This window comes from Pezoporus occidentalis, unplaced genomic scaffold (genome assembly GCF_034315485.1).
Source record: "Pezoporus occidentalis ecotype Australia unplaced genomic scaffold, CSIRO_AGI_Poc_V1 ctg3, whole genome shotgun sequence".
NCBI classification, from domain to species: Eukaryota; Metazoa; Chordata; class Aves; order Psittaciformes; family Psittacidae; genus Pezoporus; species Pezoporus occidentalis.
Window position 1 is genome coordinate 11,714,329 of NW_026914940.1, and position 2,046 is coordinate 11,716,374.

Genomic DNA, 2,046 nt, shown 5'->3' on the forward strand with positions numbered 1-2,046 from the left:
TCAGTCCACAACATAACACAACATCTCTGAATTACCCTCTGAAGGGAGCTGACAGCCTCTTTCTATACCATCCAAACTTCACAGACACTCCCCTCCTTCCCTAACACACTGTTCCCAGCACAGGGGTCAGACACAGTAGCTGCCTGTAGCCTGCAGTGGGGACAGCCGGTGACAAGGCCCACAACTCTCCCTGACAGATGAACATGGAAGTTCATCCTTCTTCTCATGACATTGTTTCCAGCCCTCTGTCTACCAGGAGGATTTCCTCTTCCCATGAACAGCAATGGAAAGACTTTCCCCCACCACAGGCCAGACAATATCGTTTCAGACTGCAGCGAGCAGCAGCAGGAGAAGCTGAACTCTGCATCAGGGCTCGTTAATGCTGCCAAATCTCTGTCAATTCACTGGAAGCTCTGATATATCACCTGCTCCTGTGGCTGCGGTCAGGGCAAAGACCCTCATTGTCAAGGCTTCAGTCTGACAACAGGCATGAAAGAGCAGTGTCTTTGAGTTCTGCCCTCATAACCAGAACCGAAAACATTTTCGGTAAAAGATTAGGAGCGCAAGTTGAATCAGCAGGCTCTGCAGCCTGTCATTACTCACAGGTTTGCTTTGTTATCAGCATGTACATTTCAAAAGTATGTTTGCAAAAGGGCTGTGGCATGGCTGACCCCTTCGGATTGTGGAGAAAAGCAAGAATATTATTTGGCCTGGGTTTGCCTGTGATGAGGTCTTGCATTCTTTGTGTGTGATCATTAGTGCCCTCTGTATTGTAAGTACTTCCTTCACTGTAAGAAGACCTGCTCTCTTCAGGTTCATTTCCTGCTCCTCAGTGTAACACTACTAGATGTTTTCACAAACTCCGGATGCATTGTGTAATATGGGGCAAAAATCTTCAGCAACTAACTGACCTGACCGTCCAATAACCCAAACAGCCCAACTGCCATATGCTGCAACCCAGCCTTCTGTCTAGACCACAGAAAACCCATGGAGACCACAAAGCGGGACCTGCACCCTTCCCACCGCCTAACAATATAGCCCACACAAGACAAAGTACATGCAAATCCAGGCACCTGGGGCACCAATTGATTGTTAGTGTTGTCACATAAGATGCTGCTGTAGATATGTGTGGTGGGTCCCATCTGGAGATGCACCCTTCTTTGGTAAGGTTTGCATGTCACAGATACATTGCCCAGCCACGCTGCTCACATGTCAGCACAGCACCCCACAAGTGTTAGGTTCATTCCTGATTTATAGCTACTTCAGATGATCTGGAAAAGATGCCACTAAGTCAGAGCTACTGCTCTGATGTGGGACTTCCAGAGAAGAAGGATGGCAGAAAATTGGCCTCCAAGTTGTATCAGCATAGCAGCATCCCTTGGGATCTCCTGGGGTAGCTGTACTCAGATGCTTGCATGATGGGGATCCATCTTTCACTGAGCTGGTGATGGTAGGGAGGGGATGTCAGTTTAAGAGTGTTCACCTTCCTACCACTGATTTGCAGCATAAATCCTGTTCTTGTTAAGTGAGCAAAAGGCTGAGTAATTATATAAAAAAAGTAGCATGTTTGGGAGAACTGGATGGTAAGAACCAGCAGCAGACAAAAGAGCACCCTAAAAATGAATAAAAGGGGTGTCCTAAATCCCCGCTGAGATCTCATACACTTCAAGAAAGTCTCACTCATTTTCTTCTTTCAGTTAATGAAAATTTAATTTTGATGAAAACTCAACTTCAATGAAAAATGAAATTTCATTTCTACTACCTTTTTTTAAATTATTATATATTATATATTAATTATAAATATTATAAATAAGCACCTTATAGGGTAATCCCTGTGTCTTCATTCCCATGCGGCAGCTGAGGAAGTCTGTGCTGCCTCAGCTGGCAGTGCTATTGGGAGAACAATCCCAAACACCAGGCTGACACAGGCCAGGCCAGTGCTGCAAGCAGTCTGTAACTAGCTGCAGCACTTCAGGGCCCTGCCTAAGCAGCAAGGCGATGAACAAAGACAACTACCTCCAACCAGTCATGGAGGCTTCTAAAAAC